The 20,693-nt window shown below is 52.9% G+C and overlaps 1 long non-coding RNA gene across 1 annotated transcript; it reads left to right on the top strand.

Moving 5' to 3' along the window:
• Nucleotides 1-4,437: 4,437 nt before the first annotated feature.
• Nucleotides 4,438-5,975, top strand: LOC123461414. The gene is made up of 3 exons (XR_006637684.1): nt 4,438-4,680; nt 4,868-5,030; nt 5,187-5,975. It is a non-coding gene; the product is annotated as an uncharacterized LOC123461414 (long non-coding RNA).
• The last annotated feature ends 14,718 nt before the right edge of the window (nt 5,976-20,693 follow it).

Genomic DNA, 20,693 nt, shown 5'->3' with positions numbered 1-20,693 from the left:
CTCTTGAGGTCCTCACGCAGCCTGGAAGCTGGGTCTGCCCATGGCAGAAAGGCTTGGGCTACACACAAAAACCAAGAATCACTTGTGTATTGATGGTACATCCAAAGGTACATGAAGGAAGGTGGAGGAGAGAGTTCAGAGTGCTCCAGATTTCCAGCTGGGGGCGAGGGGGAAACATCAGAGAGGTGTAGACCCATCAGAAGCATGAAGAGGTCGACAAATCTGCAGAGCAGAGGCATCTTGATGTCAGAGAGGGTCCACGTGCCACATACCATGGGGTTGTAAAGTGGCCTTTGGCCTGAGCAATATAGCAGCAGTGTGGGCCCTGATATGGGCAAGTGCTGTCGAATGGCTGGTCCGAGAGCCCTGACTAGATTCCCGTGTGAGAGAGAGAACGGGAAGAGGAGGAGAGTCTATGGCCAAGCCTGGCTGCTGAGGGAACCAGGGCACAGGGCGGGAGCTGCAGAGGAAATGGACAGTTAAAGATTGCTTTAATATAAAAGAGATTACAGCCAAAGTGCATAGGCTAATAAGGTGGTGTGGTAGTGAGGGGCCCACAGGTGGCCGACAGAGGCCAGAATGGCTCAGCCTGTCCTCCCGGAGACATGGAAAGTAGCTGCGGTCACAGGAAGGAGGCAAGTGGGTGGTGCACAGCCTGTGGGCATGTCGGGAACTGAAGAGGCACCTGCATGACCAGCCGATGCCCAAGCCCTGCCCAGGGCTGGCCTCCACCTGACCCTGGGCACTTGAGGTGCTGCCTGGCTGCTGTGCACCATGCGCTGCAGAGTCACAGACAGAGTTTTAATCCCACTAGACTCCTGGTTCACATCTGGCCCACAGGGACGTGCAAGTGCGGACTGTGGAAGTGCGACATGGGAGCCCAGCCAGCATCCCTTGGATGGCATGGCTCCTGGAAGGCACCGTGCCTGTCCCAGCACACCCCCACTGACCACTCTCTGTTCTCCACACTCTCCCAGCATCCAACCCCTTCCCAGCCTTGGGAGCCCCATCAGATGCCATGTGTTCAGAGAAGGCTGGGGACCCCTCAAGGGAGCCCCCCACTCCTCCAAAGAAGAGCTTATCTGGTGTCAGTGGAACCATTCAGTCACCTCCCCCCATTATCCAGGCTTTCACATTCCATATGGTCAACCATGTTCTGAAAATATTAAGGGGGAAATTCCAGAAATAAACAGTCTATACATTTTAAGTTGGACCTTGTGCTGAGTAGCATGGTGAAATCTCACTCCATCTGGCATGACTGGAGTGGCCCCTTAGTCCAGCATGTCCATGCTATGGACACAACTAGCCTAGGGCCTTTCTCAGGTGCCAGGTTCCTTCATCAATAGCATCACATAGCAGTCTAACGCTATATCCCAACATCCCCACGGTCACCTCACATCATGGCAACAAAGAAAAAGACAAGAGCCTTTGGAGATCTAGGGCTGGGAAGATGGCTCAGGCAGTACAGTGCTGGGCCCTGAGTTCACAATTTGCGCAAAAACACTTGGTGTAGGCTCAGGGTCTAATGCGGAAGATGTGGTGGAAAAAATGTAAGAGCCAAAGGAAGGGCAGGACTCCATACAACATGCTCCCTCCAGACACAAAATGGCCTCGATATCCATGACCTCACAGTGCCTGACACTACCTACACAAGACCATCATAAGAGGAGGAAAAGATCAAGACATCAAAATAAAAGAGAGACTGATTGAGAGGGGGAGGGGGTTTGATGGAGAGTGGAGTTTCAAAGGGGAAAGTGGGGAGAGGGAGAGTACTACCATGGGGTATTTTTTATAACCATGGAAGTTGTTAAATTTTTTTTTTTAAATGCTTGGTGTGGTGGTCCACACCTGAAACCCCAGCAATGGGGGAGGAGAAGACAGGCATATCCCTGGGACTTGCTGGCTAGCCAGTCCCGACTAGTGAGCTCCAAGCCAGTGAGACACCTTGTCTCACAAAAAGGTGGATAAGGCTGGAGAGATTGTTCAGTGGTTAAAGCACTTGCCTGAAAAGCCTAATGACCAGGATTCAATTCCCCAGTGCCTGTGTAAAGCTAGATGCACAAGGCGGTACATGTATCCAGAGTTCATTTGCAGTAGCTAGAAGCCCTGGCATGCCCATTCTCTCTCCACTCCCCAACTTTCTCTAGCTCTTAAAAGGTGGATGGTGCCTAACAAATGACACCGGGTATCCTCTGACCTGCACATGCACACACAAATTAAAATAAAATTTGAAGACCAAGACCACACACACCCATGAGTTTTTAGAACAGTATATTGTTATGATGGCTTTATTTATTAGTAGCTATTGTTGCTAATCTACTGTAATCAATTCCTAACAACCTTGATCACAGGTTTTACATGTAGGAAAGCACATGATAGACTGGGTGTCAGTACCTCCCGCCGAGATCTTGCAGCAGCCCCAGAATGAATCAGGGCTGTTGGGGTGCAAACCACACATGGAAATGTGAACTGTCCAAGGCTCATGTTTCTGAAAGGTAAAAGAGTGGCGAAGACAACAGAATGTGCATAGTGTCTGCTGCTGTTCAGGTCTATAGTAATAAGGGCGTGCTAGGATTGAACCTCCGAAACTGTGAGCCAGAACAAACCTTTCCTTGTTATAAGCTGATTATCTAGGGTATTTTGTTACAGGGACAGGAAGCTAACTCATACACATACTTACCAATTTTCTGTGGGCAATTTTCAAGTGTGTAGTGCATTATCATCAGCCATAACCAACCAACATCCTGCACCATATCTTTCCAGAACCTACTATTCCTATCACAGAAGCCATGGCCTTCTGATGCATACCTCCCTGCCCCAGCTTCCACAAGATGCCTTTCCACTCTCCTCCTTTATAACCTCAACTTTTCTCATGTCCACATAGGGTGAGATCACACCACATATGCCTCTCTGTGCTTGGTTGATTGCACATGTACACCCCAGGACTCCTTGGAACGTCAGGCACATGCTAGGCTTGCTGAGAGCAGGAAGTGCCACCTTATCTCTGCCCCCAGCGCCACTGCACAGGACAGCCAGCAGGCAGGGGGTGACTCTGCCCAGAGCAGCTACTGCTGCTCCACAGCGAGGCCCGCGGAGACAACAGTGACCTGCTCACAGAAGCCCCGCCATGCCCATGCCCAGGGCCTGTGAGGAGCATCAGCACTCCTCCACCCCAGCCTTTCCCAAGGCCTTGCCATGGGCCACGCTCAGCCGTTAAGGAAAGTTCAGTCATGGCTTTCACCTCTAGGCGGCATCAGGCCACAACTGGCTGCTGTGTGAGCTCTTTGAAAAAGATGGCTATCCATGTGGCCACCTGACTCAGTGCATCCCCAAGTTGGCACTGCTGGGAAAAAAAAATGCCCAGTCCAGCAGGTGACCGCCCAGCACCACATCTCCCAGCTCCCCTCCTGCAGGCCCGACTCCCGGCAGGCGCTCTCAACGGCCTGCTCTTCTCTTCCCAGGCCCCGTAGTGAGGAGCAGAGCCGCCTGTTGCATCAAAGAGATGCTGGAACCAGAGTGGGGTCAGGAGGAGGCCGCGTGCCCAACCTGCTGACCTGAGACAGGAAAGGCAAAGCTAGAAGAAACGGGAAGGCAGGACAGACAAACCCTCCTGCACCAGAAGGGTTTGCCAGGGCCTCCATGAAGACGCTGAGCCCGCAGGAAGACACCACACAAGCCGCAGCAAGGCGAGGCCTTATCCCGCCCCCCTGGCGTGAGGAACCATGAGATCCAGGAGCAGCCAGGCCTCCCCTACCTGCTGGGTCACAGGAGCATGTGTGACTTGAAAGCTCAGCGTTGGCTCGTAGCAGCCTCACCTGGTAGCTGGAACTGCACCTGTCCCCAAGCATTCCCTCCCGGCCGAGGACAGTCTCTGAGGAAAGCGGCCATCTGCTCACTCCTCTGGCACTGCAGAGCTTGACCCAGCCCAGCAGGAGCCGCCGCCTCAGACTGGAGCCCAGTGTCAGTAAACCAGCTTCTGGGCATGGAGATGCCAGTGGTAAGGGGTTAGCTCCATGAGGTGAAGCCGCCACCTGTTCCTGTCCAGTGGACCGGGAGACAGTCGCCAGGCTGAGGAGCTGGGAGGGCGGGCTCCAGGAGAGCCTAGAGGGAAACCAGGCAGGGTGAAGGCTGCCAGGAGGAGGGAGAATAGAGGAGAAAGACATGGGGAGGGAGGGGAAGAAGAAGAGGGAAGAGGGAAAGGAGGAAGGGGAAGGGGAGGAAGAGGACGAAAACAGGAAGGAGGAAGCTGGAAACAAGGGGAAGACGCAAGGCTGGGAGAGAACTGTGGGCGGCAGGGCGAAGGGGCAAGAAGCCTTACCGGTGGCCTCTTCCTCGCAGTGGGAGAAAGCCTCAGAGGCCCCGGGAGCCAGCCAGGAGGGGCTTGGGGGAGGGAGGGCGGCAAACACAGGGGCAGAGGTGGAAACCCAGGCCAGAGCCACAGCCCCCTGCAGCGAGAGGAGGAGGCAGGAACAGAGAAGGACCACAGCCGCCAGGGGTGAGGCAGGTCACTGCACTCTCCCAGCCCCCAGCCCCCAGCGCCCAGGGCTAAGCACGAGGCAGGCCCAGTAAGCAGGATGTGTCCCCTTCTCTGAGGAAAAACATTCTTTCACTGTGAAAGTTAGAGCATTGGCCGAAGATCAGCCATCAACTCCCCAGGACACTGATGCTCTCTGTAAACAGGTAAGGGGCCTCCCACTGATCACCCCTTCCATTTCACTAGAGGGCCCCTGGCAGGGGTGGGGGGGGGGCTGCCATTCTCAGGAGTGGACCTTGTACCATTCCAGGGCGGCTTAGCTCAGGCATTCCTGGCTATCAGGGAAGCTGCCCCTTGCCTCCTGCCTTCTCTTGACACTGTCTCTGCATCCAGGGTCTCCCATGACCCATTCTGTGGGCACTGCCAGGGTTCTGGACTCCCTCGCTGGAGAGCAAGGCGCCACGGTAGAAGCTGAGCCCGTCTGCAGGCCGTCTCTCACGCACCCCTGAGGTGCTGTCCACCTCGCACACACCTGATCTTCCCTATGCCTGGGAAGGTGAGTCCCAGCAGTGCGTCCCCAAGCCTGTCACCTCTGATCCTGTCTCTGAGCTGAAGTGCTACTTCCCAGAACTTTGTCAGGCTTAGGTGGCCCATCTGTCCAGAGGGCTTCAGGGTAGCCCTAGCCCCTGACCTTGTTCCTCACTCTCCACAGGCCTCATCCACACCAAGGGGCCTGGGTTCCTCCGGCCCAGCGGTGGCTTCCTGGGCAGGTAGGAGCCTGCGGTCATTAATCAATGGAATGAAGCGTCAGCCTCAGCCTTTTCATTTGTGAGCCTGGCCTGGGCTCTGGTGCAGAAGGGATGTCCATCATGGACTGCAGCACAGCTCTCCCTCGGCCACCTTTGCTTTACGTAGTCACGGGAGCAGGCGAGGGCAGCGGAGCATTCATCGTAAGGTGCATGTGCATGCTTCCCCAGCTCCCGGCAGCTCAGGCCCGCGTCATGGCCCCAACAGAGCTCCCATGGCAGGCGCGGGTTGGATTGTCCCTGGGCCAGCACCGCATGAATATGAATTTCTCCTGCAGCCTCTGTGCACACATCTCCTTTCCTCCCTGGCTCAATTTCAGGAACACAGACTTTGAGCCACTGACCTGGAGAGCTCACTGCTTTCTTGACAGTTTGAAAAGTGAGACCTCCCTCCTCTAACCTTCCCCCCTTCCTCCCTGGCTGGGGTCAGGGAACAGGCCCAGGTAATCAGTTCCACCTCCCGGGACCCCCCAACACCTTAACCAAAAGCTGCCTTATGAGGGGATCTCTCAGGTGGCAGTGAGAGGGAGTCAGGTAGCTCTTTTAGGCACTTAGGGTGACTGGAACCCTGAAAGCAGGAATATTGATGATCTGACTTCTCATCTGTTGCCCTGTTTTCCCACAAACAACCTAGGACCCCCCCACACTCCAGGAGGGAGGTGTTTCCTAGGATTTAAATCTAATCCTAACATTGTAGTTGGTCAAGTTCAGCCCCTGGAACTTGGTGTCAGGGCTAGCTTCTCCCTGAGACAGCCCCTAGCCCTAACCAATCAGTTGTCCCTCTGGCTCACCTGAGTTGGAAGGTAGGGCCCACCACCACAAGGTTATAAATGTTTATGAGGTTAGACACACACTCTGAGCTGCCTGACCACTCAGGGACCTCCAGCTACTGGTGAGTTTACCCTTGGCTCAGCCCAGGCCCAGCCAAGCAGAGCCGAGGGGAGAGCTCCAGCCCTCACTGTCCACACGGGCTCTTTAGCTCTCCTGCCCTCCACGTGGCAGCAGCTCTCTGGACTCTCTTTTCTGTCCTCTCCACGGCTTTTCCAAGCCCTTCATGTGGGCTCTCGGGCCACGTGATGTACTTATTCTCCTTTCCTTCATTCTGTACATCCCTAAACAAATATAATAATCTAGTAATTCTACTTCACAGTCTTATTTTATTTAATTCTTTGTTTAAAATTAGACATGAACGTAGGTTTTAGGGTTCAATGACTTTCTTGAACACCTAGCACCTCATTACAGTAAGGTTGGGGAGTTGCATCTTTTGCCTGGAAGGCATTTGGGTGAGGAGCCTCGAGAAACCCCTTCCTGGTGACACCCCACAGGCTATGGGGGAGGGGCTCATTGCAGCACTCTGAGGAAACACATCCTTGGACCCTCAACCATGTCCTTCCCTTGGCACCCAGGAGCCTGAGCCTGGAAATCCTATGTGGGTAACAGAGTCACGTCAACCAAGCTGTTCCATGGGATTGGGAGCAGGTTGGCTCCTCCTCCGCAGGGCCAGTCCTGCTCACCAATGGGAAAGGCAGCAGAAGCAATCGTGGTCCCTGGCTGGTCACATGCCAGCCATTTCCACTCAACTTCCAAAAGGTCCAAAGTGCCTGACATTTTCTCCCCTCATAACAGCTACTGGTGCTCCTTTGAAAGTTTTCAGGTAAGCAGGTTCCTCCAAGTGATTGCTCACCTCCTGCAAGATGCCAACCGAAGAGAGGGTCCTCTGTAAGCACTAAACAGAATCACCCAAGACCACCAGTGTACAGAGAGCCATGTAGGGGCTGAAGAAGGGACAGCGCTGGACACAGAGCTGTGCAGGGGATGAGGGACGGACCAGACTGGACAGACAGGCATACAGTGGAACAAAGGAGGGGGAGGGCTGGATAGGAAGAGCAAGGCAAGTACTTTGGCCTCTTTTTGGTCATGGGGTGGATGCTGGGTTCTGGGTCAGGCCCAGTGAACCCTCCACCTGGTGGGAACCCCTAAAGTGCCCTAGAGGACATCTTTATTGGCCCTGGCCTCTGTGTAGCCCTTCAGCCCGAGCTGACAGCTCACTGGACATCACTGTGTGCGATTCCCAGAATGGCTCAGTTCTGCGGCAAGATGCTGAGCATCACACGAGGACGCCACCTCTCCAGAGCCCCTTTCGTGTTCAGACGCCTCCCGGGCTTGCTGCTGACCTTCGCATCTGGCTCAAGTCTCATTATCTGGTACCTCTCCATATAGTAAATTGCCACCTGCCAGGGACTGAGGAAGGAATAAGTGGGATTAAAAATTTAAAATGCTTCATTTATTGGAAAATTTTCAGAGTGTTTAATGTTAAAGTGTCTATGAATTTGTACTATGTTTCATATGAAGCATTTGTCTACAAATGGAGCCCCTGTTGGCAGCCCCTGGGAAGCCAAGGGGCATGTTGCCGTACACTGCAGTGCTGACCTCCAAAGTTGGAGCTATTGGGGTGATGAAGTTAGGTAGGTCATGATGGTGGGACCCTCGCATCGGATTAATGTATCAGTGTCTTTCTTCTTGCTGGGACAAAATATACTTAGGGAAGGAAAAGGTTTATTTTAGCTTACAGTTTTGAGGAAATGTTACATCAAGGCAAGAAAGCATGGCAGGAAGAGACAGCTGGGCTTCACATTTAGTCACATCAACAAGGAGGAAGGAGATAGAGAGAGAGAGATGACACAGAGCAAGAGAGACGAGACAGAAGGGAGGGCCAGGCTGTGGCACCTCGAGGCCCTCCGCTGGTGGCAGGCCTCCTCCAGCAAGGTCCACCTCCTAACGGTTCCACAACCTTCCCCAACAGCGCCCCCAGCTGGGAACTAAAGAGTTAAGTACGTGAGTCCGGGGGCGGGGGCGTTTCACCTTGAAGGGCCACAAGTATCTTCCTAAGAAGACAAGAGAGAGCTGGAGCTGGGGGAAAGCCATAGGGACAAGCCCTCACCAGTCCCAGTCTTTCAGACTTCCATGTGTTAGTTGCAGTTTCTAGAAGTGTAGGAAACAAATCCCCATGACTTAAGCTACCCCAACCTGTGGCACTCTGTTCTGGCAGCCCAAGCCAGTTGTGAATGTATCCTCCCCCAGGTTAGTCACAACAGCCATGAGCAGTGACTTCACCAAAGGGGGCTAGTTGATCTCTCCTCCATGAGAGATGGGTTCACAGGCAGATGGCCAGTCCTGGATCAGAAGCTAAGCTAAACTAAGCTAGACTTTCCCCTGGAGGTCTCAAGATGGTGATTACTGCTCCAACCATCCCATCTATATACCAAAAGTAACAGGGCGAAATAATGTACTGGAACACTCCAAAGAGATCTGTTTTCCTCTCACTGACAAGAGGTGTCATAGGGTCACTCCCATCAGGAAAGGGAGTCAGGGAGTGCGGCCATCCAAGCCGGCACATGGCCTCCGCCTTGTGAAAGCTTCTTGTTAGGATTGTGCAGGGCTGGAGATGGCTCAGTGGGGAAAACGGCTGCCTCACAAGCACGAGGACAGAGTTGAATCCCAGCTCTCCTGTAAGAAGCTTGGCGTGGTGGTGAATGCCGGTGATCTTAGCTCTAAGGAGGACGGAGACGGGAGGGTCACTGGCTCTTCCTGGTGAGTCAGTCTAACAGAAAAACAAGGAGCTCAGGGTTCAGGAAGAGACTTTCTTTCATGGAAATAAGGTTGTAAAGCAATACAGCAGGACACCCAACATCTTTCTCTGCCATCTGTATGCATGCACATTGTATGTGCTCATCTGTGTATGCACACACACATAAATCCCACATGCTAACGAGATGCAGAGATGGTTGAATGGTTAAAGGTGCTGGTTTGCAAAGCCTACTGGCCTGAGTTCAATTTCCCAGAACATAAATCCAGATGCACAATGTGCGGAATGCATTTGGAGGTTGAGGCTCTGGCATTTCCATACTTACTCTGTCCATCTCTTAAATAAATAAATATATTTTCACAAAAGAGGAAGAGAGGAAAAATGGATATTTGGTAGAAAAACAAAGCCAGCAGAGCACAGTCAGTTAAAACCTAAATATAATTGACAAATAAAAACACTATTTTAATATAAATATATATCATATATTTTATATAAGACATGTATACCTAAATGCACATATATGTTTTTTTATTTTATTTATTTATTTATTTGAGAGCGACAGACACAGAGAGAAAGACAGATAGAGGGAGAGAGAGAGAATGGGCGCACCAGGGCTTCCAGCCTTTGCAAATGAACTCCAGACACATGCGCCCCCTTGTGCATCTGGCTAACGTGGGACCTGGGGAACCGAGCCTCAAACTGGGGTCCTTAGGCTTCACAGGCAAGCTCTTAACCACTAAGCCATCTCTCCAGCCCACATATATGTTTTATATTTATCTGCACATGTCTACCTACACATGCATAAGCATGTGGAGACATAGACCTCTTCTCTTCATTAGGATCAAACACAGTCTTAGGAACATCTGTTTTCAAATAATGAATCCCACAGCTTTTAAGAATGTTTTAATGATTGGATCCTTAGGAAAATACATCCTGTATTTCCACCCAGGCCTATGTATTGATTATTATGATTAAGTGTCTCTGTTCCAATTTTTTTCAACATATAAATTATTTATTGACTTTGAGAAATACCTTTACTTTGCCTGTTTGTAGAACACCTGCTTTATTACAAGGCATTGGAATTTCAGACACTGATATCCAATTTATTTTTTACATATTGGCAAACACAGAGTTCAGCAGCAGGGTATCACTCGGGGAAGGATCTGGAGTGAGCGCTGCAGCGTCAAAGACCCTCCGTGGAGGGAGGGATATTGTGATTTGAATGTGAAATGTGCCCAGCAGGCTCCTGTGCATGAACACTTGGCCCCCAGCTGATGGTGCCTTTTGGGGGGAGGTTGCAGGACTCTTGGAAAAGCGGGGTTTAGCTGGAGGAAGTGGGTCACATGGGGCCCTGAGGCTTGCAGCCAGCCCCACTTCCTATGCTGTCTGTTTCCTGGTCCAGGTGAAAACGAGCAGCCTCATGTTGCTGCTGCCAGACCCCAGCCGTCCACGCACTGCCTCCTGCTGTGGCAAACCGAGCTCCCCAACTGCTGTCCTAAGTGACTCTGCCATCTGGGTTTCTGCAGCTCAGAGGCAACACATGGCCTGGGGGAGGAGGGTAAGGGAAGACACCTAGGGAGAGTCGGGAAAGTGCAGTCAGAGACCAGGAGCCCCCGAGCTAGAGCAAGACACAGAGCGCCTAACGAGCCCAGTGTCACCTGAACACGCCACACCGCCTGAGCCGCCACGAACACTCTCGAACCAAACACACCATGCTGCCTGAGCCGCCATGGACACTCTCAACCCGAACACGCCACGCCGCCTGAGCTGCCACGGACACTCTCTACCCAAACACGTCATGCTGCCTGAGCCACTAAGGACACTGTCGACCAGAACATGCCACACCGCCTGAGCCACTAAGGACACTGTCGACCAGAACATGCCACGCCACCTAAGCTACTAAGGACACTGTCGACCAGAACACGCCACGCCGCCTGAGCCACTAAGGACACTGTCGACCAGAACACGCCACGCCGCCTGAGCCACTAAGGACACTGTCGACCAGAACACGCCACGCCGCCTGAGCCACTAAGGACACTGTCGACCAGAACACGCCACGCCGCCTGAGCCACTAAGGACACTGTCGACCAGAACACGCCACGCCGCCTGAGCCACTAAGGACACTGTTGACCAGAACATGCCACACCGCCTGAGCCACTAAGGACACTGTCGACCAGAACATGCCACGCCACCTGAGCCACTAAGGACACTGTCGACCAGAACACGCCACGCCGCCTGAGCCGCCACAGACACTCTCAAACCGAACACACCATGCTGCCTGAGCTACCATGGACACTCTCAACCCAAACACACCACACCACCTGAGCCACTAAGGACACTGTCGACCAGAACACACCACGCAGCCTGAGCTGCCACGGACACTCTTGAACCAAACACGCCATGCTGCCTGAGCTGCCACAGACACTCTCGACCTGAACACGCCACGCTGCCTGAGCCGCCGCAGACACTCTCAACCTGAACACGCCACGCCGCCTGAGCCGCCGCGGACACTCTCGACCTGAACATGCCACGCCGCCTGAGCCACCACGGACACTCTCGACCTGAACACGCCACGCCGCCTGAGCCGCCACAGACACTCTCGACCTGAACACGCCACGCCGCCTGAGCCGCCACGGACACTCTCGACCTGAACACGCCACGCCGCCTGAGCCGCCACGGACACTCTCGACCTGAACAAGCCACACCGCCAGAGCCGCCACGGACACTCTCACCTGAACACGTCATGCCACCTGAGCTGTCACGGACACTCTCAACCTGAACATGCCACGCCACCTGAGCCGCCACAGACACTCTCACCTGAATACGCCACGCCGCTTGAGCCACCACGGACACTCTCGACCTGAACACGCCACGCTGCCTGAGCCGCCACGGACACTCTCAACCTGAACACGCCACGCCGCCTGAGCAGCCATGGACACTCTTGACCTGAACATGCCGTGACGCCTGAGCCATCACGGACATTCTCACTGAACACACCACGCCACCTGAGCCACCACGGACACACTCAAAAGGACCCGTGGCTGCAGGAGCCTGTGGGCGATGAGGGCTGACGAGGCAGAGCTCAGAGGGTTCAGGCAGAGAAACTGCTCTGGGTGGCACTGTCACGGGCAGGCACACGTCACCACACGCTGTCCACTCAACATACATTATGCCCAGTGAACCGTAGCAGAACCCCCGACTGTGGAGGCGAGGGCTGTGTCCGTGAAGGCTCGGCACCGGGGCGGGGATGCTGACTGGCATGACGGGGGCTGCGTGTGGTGAGGGATGGGGCTTGTGGGACATCTCTGTGCCTCGTGTCTAGCTCTGCTATGGACCTATGCTCTAACAAATAAATTCATTAAGAATAAAAAAAGACAAGTGAAACAGATGGGAGCAAAGTGTGTGAAATTAATGTTTCCAAGTGAGGAATGTTCTGAGCTCCGACCTTGTCACAGTCCCTCTGAGACAGGCGCCCGCTTTCCCGAGCGGCTCTGAGGCTCAGGCCCTGCCCCAGGCTCAGCGCCCAGTGGGCTTGGAGCCCCTTGGTGGCCCAGTGCTGGAAGATGGTGCCAGGCTGGTTCCCTGCCTCTCCTGAGACAGTGATGGGATCTCTGTGTGGAGGGTGTGAACAAAACACAGATCACGGAGCAGAGGAACAAGGACTCGATGTTCCTACACAGGCCTTGCTACATGAAGGAGACGTGACCTGCTGAAGGATGCTGTGTGGGGGCTGAGATGCTGAGTGTTTACAGTTGGCCTTGAATGTGATGACATCCTGTCCAACCCCAGTATCACCCCTGAGGGTGTGTCCAGTAAGGACTGGTCCCATTTAGGCACCCTGGCCTGGAGAGTTTGGAAAATTAAAACAGGGTGTTCAGTGTCCAGAAAAGTCCTTAAACCCCAGACCCTAGGTTTGTTTCTATATTTACTCAAAGAATTAAATAGACAAATACTGAGAAGAATATTTATTAAGTTATTATATTTATTTAGGGAAGTACAGAGCCAAGGAAAGACACCCATGTGGCTAGAGAGCCCATGTGGAAGGCCTGGGAAAACCATGGAGAGGAAAACAAGAAAAAAGAAAGTTCACAGAGCTCCTGCCATGTGGGGAGCTGGAAGGGATAAAGAGCCCATGTGGAGAGTAAGGTCTAGGGGCCCTCCCCTTGCTCAACCTGGTTGGGCCTGGGCCAATCTAGCCTAGGCCGTGGTGAGGGACAAATCCACCCACATATGGAAGTTCCCAAGTGGTCAGAGAGCCTGCCCTCCCCTTGCAAAGGTGTTTATAACCTTATGGTGGTGGGCTGTCTTCTGGTTCAGGTGAACCAGAGAGACAGCTGGTTGGTTAGACCTAGGGACTGTCTCAGGAAGAGGCTAGCCCTGACACCAAGTCCCAGGGGCTGAACTTGACCAACCACAATGTTTAAATCCTATTAAATGCCTCCTTCCCAGGTGGGGTCCTGTTTGTTTTTGAAAAAACAGGTCTAGGGAAGTGGGCAAGAGATAATAAGTCAGAAAAAGAGAGAGAGAGATAAATTAGATCTTCGCTTTCCACACAAGTGAAGACTTTTCTGCCTTTTCTACTTTCAGGGGTCCAGGCACTCTAACTGTACTCCCTCTCAAAATGACCCAAAAGGAGGAGTACACAGGAGCTGGTGATCTGGGGTCACAGATGACACCTTGCAGCTGCTCCTGTCATAGAAACAGGCAGGAAAATGGGAGTTCCCTGGATAAGAATAACAGAGTTAGCAGTGGGCATGGGAACTACCTGGCCTCTGCCATTCAGAGCTGCACGCAGCCATGGAACACACCCAGTAGAAGGGCTTCATGGGAAAGCTGAGAAGTGACTGAGGAGCTCTGGAGCTGGCCCTGGTTCTGAGGGGCTGTCCCAGCTGTGTGGCCTGGAGTGGGTCGCTTCACCTTGGAGGACAATGGTTTCCTGGTCTATGAACAGGGATAATGAATTTTCATTCCAGGTCGCTGCAAGGTACGCAGGAAAGGACGCACGGTGTCCAGGCCGGGGCCCAGCGCATTCCAGGCATGAAGACAGCAGAGCTCACGTGGCCACAGCAAGGGTGTGCACTGTCAAGTTCCAGTTCTTTTCTTTTTTTGCATATGTATATATGTGGTATGCATGTGTGTACGTATATATGCATGTATGTACGTATGTGTGCTTGCATAAGTATGGGTGTTTGTGTGTGTGCGTGTGTGGAGGTTTACATTGGGTGTCTTGCTCCATTGCTCTCCGCTTTCTTTACCGAGGCAACCTCTCTCACTTAACCCAGAGCTTGCCCACTCAGCTACACTAGCTGGTCAGCTTGCCCCACGGATCCCCTGCCTCTGCCTCCCTAGCACCAGGATTACAGGGGGGCTACCACATCTATCCGGCATTTACATGGGTCCTGGGGATCTGAACTCAGGTTCTCGGTCTTGCACAGCCAATGTAGTACTGACTGAGCCATCTCCCCCACTCGGTTTCCAGCTGCTTGGACGTGCTCCAGAGCTGTCACTGCCTCAAGGTGGGCACCCAGAAGCCACCATGCCAGCCACACAACAAGAAGTATTTTTATTTTATTTATTTGAGGCGGGGGGGAGAATGGGTACACCAGGGCCTCCAGCTACTGCAAACAAACTCCAGGCGCGTGTGCCACCTTGTACACCTGGCTTACATGGGTACTGGGGAATCAAACCTGGGTTCTCAGGCTTCACAGGCAAGCACCTTAACCATTAAGTTATCCCTCCAGCCCATGAGGGGTATTCTAGAGCCACCGATGTCAGAACACAGTGGGGAACAGAAAAGCTGCTGAGGCCAGAGGTTCTAACTGGAGGCACTGAGGCTCCCCACTTGGGCCACCTGCCCAGAGCCATCTGGACAGTATGATGGCCCACAGACTTACTCCACCATGTCCCTGGGGAATATGCCAGCCAGAAGAGCCATGGAGACCGAGAGCTGCAGAGAAAGCAGTAGACAGGCACTGTCCCTGGCTACTCGGAGCCCTCACCAGAGCCAGTAGCACTATGGAGAGGAGGGAAGCCTGTCCCAGCTATCCATGGTCCCCGGGGAGCTCACCTCCACTGACCTTCTTAGGGTGTGCACCGCTAACTGGTCACCACAGCCTCTCAGGTCCACTGCTGATACTCTAGCAGGGTCAACACGCATGCAGTCTGTCCTGGCCACATGGAGGCGGAGCCTCGCACTGGGCAGGCGTGTGTCTGGAAGGCAGACTTGGGGCAACCACGCTCAGCAGGCACAGCATGGCCACAGCGTGGATGCCTTAGCAACAGAGATCAGTGTCTTGGTCCCAGAGGCCAGCATTCAGTGTCAAGGTATCAGAGAGCTGGTCTCATCCTTGGCTGGCAAGTGATATCTTTTCCCCGTACCCTCACACAGTCATGGCTCCATGTTTCTGTGTGCTGGCCTGCTCTTACAAGGACTCCGGACCTGTGGGACCAGATTCACGCATATGACCCCACCTAACCTGAATAACATCTGTAAAGACCCTCCAAGCAGAGGCACATTCTGAGGTCCTTGGGTTAAGGCCTCACAGATGAGTTGGAGGTCATTTACCCAGCCTGTAATGGGTAGACTTGTCATTTCAAAATTACAGGTGAGGAAATGGAGCCTGTGAGGATTGATGTCTAAAGTCACATGTCATGTCAGTTATCTTCTCTCAGTCTCTGCTACTTTGGTTATAAAATATAAAATTCATCTAATTAGTGCTTGGGCCCCCTAGCATGGTAACCACTGGACCATTCTCTGAGCCACAGAGCTAATAGCCCTTTCCTTGGAGGCCCCAAGCTCCAGTATATGAGGCCATTTCTTTTTTAAAAAATTATTTTTATTTATTTGTTTGACAGAGAAAGGGGGGGAGGAGAGAGACTGAGAATGGGCACACCAGGCCTTCAGGCACTGCAGATGAATTCCAGATGCATGTGCCCCCTTGTGTGTCTGGCTAACATGGGTCTAGGGAATCGAACCTGGGTCCTTTGGCTTTGCAGGCAAACGTCCTAACTGGTAAGCCACCCCCTAGCCCACATTTCTTTTTTTTAAGATATATTTTTACTTATTTACTAGAGATAGAGAGAGATGGAGGGAGAGAGACAGAGGGTATGCCAGGCCCTCTAGCCTCCGCAACCAAACTCCAGATGCATGCACCACCATGTGCATCTGGCTTATGTGGGACCTGGAGAATCAAACTTGGATACTTATGCTTTGCAGGCAAGTGCCTTAAGTGCTAAGCCATCTCTCCAGCCCTACAGGGCCTTTCTGTGAGCTCTCCAGGGCACTGGCCTGCTGAGATTGCCTCATACCTGTTTTCCAGAGACACACCTGCCCCAGCTAGAGCATCCACCTCCACACAGCCCTGGAAGACCACGTGCATGAAGGCCAGGTATCAGAGGAACATCAGGCTTCCTTACTCACAAGGTGTGACTAAGCTACCTTTCTTCAGGCACAGCTCTTCCATCCCCTCTGCAGCCACATGGTGTCAGTTAGAGTTTCCCTCTCTCATGGGAATCTGGTTACTTTGAGTGTTTGGTGTATTTGGCGTTTTGAATGTGAAATGTTAATGCCCAGTTGGTGGTGCTGTTTGGGAAGCTTGTGGAACCTCTGGGATGCAGAGCTTTGCTGAAGGAAGTGTGTCACTGGGATGTAGAGCTTTGCTGAAGGAAGTGTGTCACTGGGGGCACGCTTTGAGGTGCTCCTGCCCAGTCCCACTGGCTCTCTCCACTTCCTGCTGATATGAAAACGTGATGCCAGCTTCCTGCTCCTGCCATGCCTCCTCTGCCAAGACAGACACTTGCCCTCAAAAGTGTAAGCCAAAGCAAACCTTTCCTTCTATAAGCTGCTTCTGGTCAGCTGTGGTTGCAGTGATGTGAAGGTAACTGATACTTGTGCTAAGTCATTTTTCAGGAGCACACCCAGGATGTCTCCTTGGCTGTCTGCCTTCCCGTGGCACATGTGGACAAGATGGTGGCTGAACTGGGGTACAGGTACCTGTCCTGGGGCAAGGCTGAGGTTGCATCTGGAGTCACGGGCCAGCAAGGCCTCACCCTCCTCCCAGTGCTAGCCTTAGCAGCCCCTCCTGTTCCTGTAGCACCTCCGAAGCTGGCTCCAGGCTACAGAGTGCCTGTCACCTCCCTGTCTAAACAGTGACCCTCAGGTGATCAAAGATGATGTCCACATCACCTCTGTAAATGCGGTGCCTGAAGCACAACCCAGCACCCAGAGGGTTCAAAGGTGTGCCAGAGCAAATGGACACCTCTTCTCAGGCTCTTCCTTAGCACTTGTATTAGCCAACAATTGCTGCTGTAACAAAACACCAAAGACAGCTGTACCTTAGATGTAAATGAGCCATGGGCCTGCTTATGTCCCGAGCTAGGAGACGTGGACAGAGACGGCTGAGGGGAAACAGCCAGAGAGTGCCAGGCCATCAGGCAGTAGACTCTGCCAGGCTGTTCCCATCAATGTGATTCCCTCCACCCCAGGGCACTGACAGCCCTAACTGTCCTCTTCCCCACCTGTGAATGTGTGTGATCACCACCTCATTAACTCAGTTTGTAACACCTTTGAGACCAAGCAGAGAGAAAAGCTGTGGTGGCTTGATTCAGGTGTTCCCCATGAACTTGGGTGCTCTGAATGCTAGGTTCCCAGCTGATGGAGATTTGGGAATAACGCCTCCTGAAGGCAGTGTATTGTTGGGGGTGGGCTTATGTGTTCCCTTGCCAGTGTTTGGCACAGTCTCCTGTTCCTGTTGTCCACCTGATGTTGGCCAAGGGGTGATGTTCACCCTCTGCTCATGCTGTCATTTTTCCTACCCTTATGAAGCTTGCCCACGAGCCTGTAAGCCAAAATAAACCTCTTTTTCCCACGAGCTGCTCTTGGTTGGGTGATGTCTACAAGCAATGCAAACCAGGCTGCAACAGAAGGCCTGTAGTCATGGCTGAAGTCCTGGATGCGGGTGACCCTGGGCAGGTCACCTCCCATCCTCAAGTCATTCATCTACAGGACGAGCTTTCTAAGGCTGCCTCCCATGACATCCATCACAGGCAGAGGCAGCAGCCTCTGCTCGCTGCGAAGGCCTCTGCAGACACGAACTCTTAGAATTCTGCTTTCCTGGGGCAGAGATCGTGAAATGCAAAAGACAGACTGGCTTCCACTGGCGCTTCATGCAACTGGAGCTCCAGGGCACCTCCTGGTTGCTGGCCCGTTGTGAGGGCGAAGAGCCTGGGCTCCTCCAGAGCTCTTTATCGTTCCTGTTCTGGAAACATCTGAGCAGTGATCCTTTATATTCACAGTGGGTCCGTGGGAGAAGACATTCCTGGGACAGTATTCTGAATGGCCCTCACTGAGCCCTGAGGAGCAGTGCACAGGTGTCCCTGAGGCAGCCCGCCCTGCCGGGAAGCACAGTCACGGACAAGGCTTAGATGCCGGGAGGCCTGGATTTTGTGCCAGTCAAGTGCCTTGGGAAGTCGTCTTTCCGGTGAGCAGGAGGGCTGTATGGACGCTGCCTCAGACAGCGCAGTACTAGGACGAGGGGAGACATCACGGCACCCGCGGGCCTCCTCCTCGTGAGGCAGAGCAGAGATGGGGGGTAACAAAGAAGAAGCTTGCCGTGCTTCGCCCTGCCCTGTGACACTGTCGCAGCCGTCCCCGGCTTCTCCTCGCCCTGTGTCACTGGTCACAGCTGCAGTGACAGGATCACAGCCTGGGGCGTTCTTGGCAGCACTGGTGGCTTCTGCTGATGGTCCACACCTGCACCAGCCACTGCACGAGCATCCTGGTTTGTCAGAAACGGAGGGCCTGCCAGGTCTTCCACTCTGGGCCACTTTCCTCGTGAATTTCCCCAGACAGGGCAGGACTGGACTCTAGGGCAATTTGCCCACGAGCTGCAGAGCAACAAGGCAAACCTGGGAACTCGGGCCTGTGTCAGCCATTCGCTGCCCAGCCCACTGTGAGAGTCATGATGGAACGCACAAGCCAGGAACCCTCGCAGCCACATTTTCCGTCTGTCAAAGAGAGGAAGAAACAGCATCAGGTGGTAGAAGGAGAAAAAGCACATTCATTCCCAGCCCACCCAGCCAGTCTCCTTGGGGTACCCTTCCCCTCAGAGCTACAACAGGTTCTTCATGCCAGGCATGAGTGCTCTCCTCCCCCAAGTTCAGAGTGTATAAAGAGAGCAGAATGCTATATTTCTCTACATGTCTTTATACCTAGCCTAGAGAAATACAGAAGTCACTTCCTTGTAGGAGGCTCTGTTGATGGCAGACACACAGGAGGCTCTGCTATGGCAGGTTTCAAGAGGCTGTGCTGGGATGAATAGCACTTCCTGGCGCCTGCACTGTTGAGCACACTCCCTAAGATAAGCAGGACCCCTGGTCACAGGCCTGCCTCGCACCCCCAGGTGGTACTTCCTGTAACTGACCAACAGGTCTGTTCACAAGTCCCTTTTCTTACTTTTATGACTGTAACTGTCACATGTGAATTGTGATTTTAGGGTTTAACTCCCATCCCGTTTTTCTTTTTTTCCTAATATCATGTGGTTATTTCCAATAAAAGCTGACACTCTGAACAGTTCACAGCTGCCCCCCTGGGATTCACTCTGGGGGCAGACCTGGTATACCAGACCTTCTTTTTTCTTTTCTTTTTTATCCAATAAAACTTTGCCTCGCATTCCGTGACTTGATGGCCTTACTTGTGCGACACGGGACCCCATAGCAAGACGATCCTGTCTAAGGAGAACGGCAGGCCCCAGGACCTCCTACAATGACGCAGTTGAAAGCAATTTTGCCAAGTGAGCAAAATAATCAGAGAAGACCAGGGAAGGGCGGGGGGGTTGAGAAACTTCTTTAAAAAATTGCTTGGGCAAATGGCTTGCGCCCTATCAACGTGACTTATTTGCGGGCCCGTGTTCCCCGGTGGCCATCCTTCACTGGGGAAGGGAGTGGAGGGTTGGCAGCAGCCCAGAGGCCTCACTGAGCATTCTCGCTATTGATTCTGTAGGACTCCTTGACTAATGGGGCCGTTTGGCAGTGGGATTCCCAGGGGACCCAAGGGATTGGGGATCTGGTGTTGACTCAGGTGATGAAATGTATGTTCCTGGAAGGGGGTGGGGAGGAAGTGTCAGATATATGTCTTCTCTTTTGTATAGATAAATGCTTCATCCAGGTAAGCGTCTCACTTTACAGCAAGCATATTACTCATGGGAACATTCTAGAAATGTCTTACTGTGGTATATTAAAAATCTATATTTGGTCTGTGTCCCTGTTTGCTGGAAAAGCTCTTAAAAATGCCTGGAATTTCAAGAGTGGTAGGAGGGTCTTTTGTTACTCATAATGAGGCCTTCCTACTACACCTGAGTCCATGCCAGTGAGGTAACTCAGGTTGGGTCCCAGGAGGGAGGCAAGAAGCCATGTGACCAGAGGACTCAAGGTTGGAATTCTGCCCCCAGCCTCCACTTTTCTCACTGCTGATCTCCAAGGATAGAGAAGAAGTCCATTTGAGTCTCCTTTTTATTTTTTAATTGACTAAGCTGTATTTCTTTATGGTGAACAGTATCGCCCATAATCCCAGCTCCTCAACTGAAGTAGGATGCTGACAGGTTCAAGTTCAGCCTGGCAATAGAGTGAGCTCAAAGCCAGCTGGGACAACCTTGGCAAGACTCTGTCTCAAAATTTCTAAAACTCCACACAGGGTTGAGGATGTAGTTCAGCGGCCGGGGTTTGCCTAACACAGGTGGGATCCCGCACTCCGTTCCCAGTACTGCACAAGAGTGAGCGGACATGCAGGAGGTGTGATCAACACGTGCACCATCTTGCACAGGGATTGAGA

The sequence above is a fragment of the Jaculus jaculus genome, chromosome 6 (assembly GCF_020740685.1).
Source record: "Jaculus jaculus isolate mJacJac1 chromosome 6, mJacJac1.mat.Y.cur, whole genome shotgun sequence".
In the NCBI taxonomy this organism is placed as follows: Eukaryota; Metazoa; Chordata; class Mammalia; order Rodentia; family Dipodidae; genus Jaculus; species Jaculus jaculus.
This window is presented reverse-complemented; position numbering and strand designations above follow the sequence as displayed.